We start from the raw sequence: 510 nt of genomic DNA, 5'->3' as shown, positions 1-510 counted from the left end.
CTATGCGAAATAAAATACAAAGATGCATTTGATCGGCCCGTCCAGCATGTTGTCTGATTGTCTTAGAGCAAAATCTATTGATAAACGGAAAGAAAACAAAACATCTCTCGCAGAATCATACAAAACAAAGACAAATGTGAAAAAAACTAAAGACAAAAAGAAAAAAAATATGATAAACAGTACATCACTGATTTGAATACAATAATATATGTATGCACTTGAGCGGCAAACGGAAAAGCGTGGATTAGTTTATTTTAAAGCTTTTTAAAGATTAAAATGCATGGATCACTTTTCAGTTCACCCTTTGAGGCTAATGATAATAAATTTGATGACGATAATCATCATCATCATCATCATCATCATCATCATCATCATCATCATCATCATCATCATCATCATCATCATCATCATCATCATGGTGGTGGGAAGAACACCATCATCATCATCATGGTGGTGGGAAGAAGAAGAAGAAGAAGAAGAAGAAGAAGAAGAAGAAGAAGAAGAAGAAGA

The sequence above is a fragment of the Aplysia californica genome, unplaced genomic scaffold (assembly GCF_000002075.1).
Source record: "Aplysia californica isolate F4 #8 unplaced genomic scaffold, AplCal3.0 scaffold00849, whole genome shotgun sequence".
Lineage (NCBI taxonomy): Eukaryota > Metazoa > Mollusca > Gastropoda > Aplysiida > Aplysiidae > Aplysia > Aplysia californica.
This window is presented reverse-complemented; position numbering follows the sequence as displayed.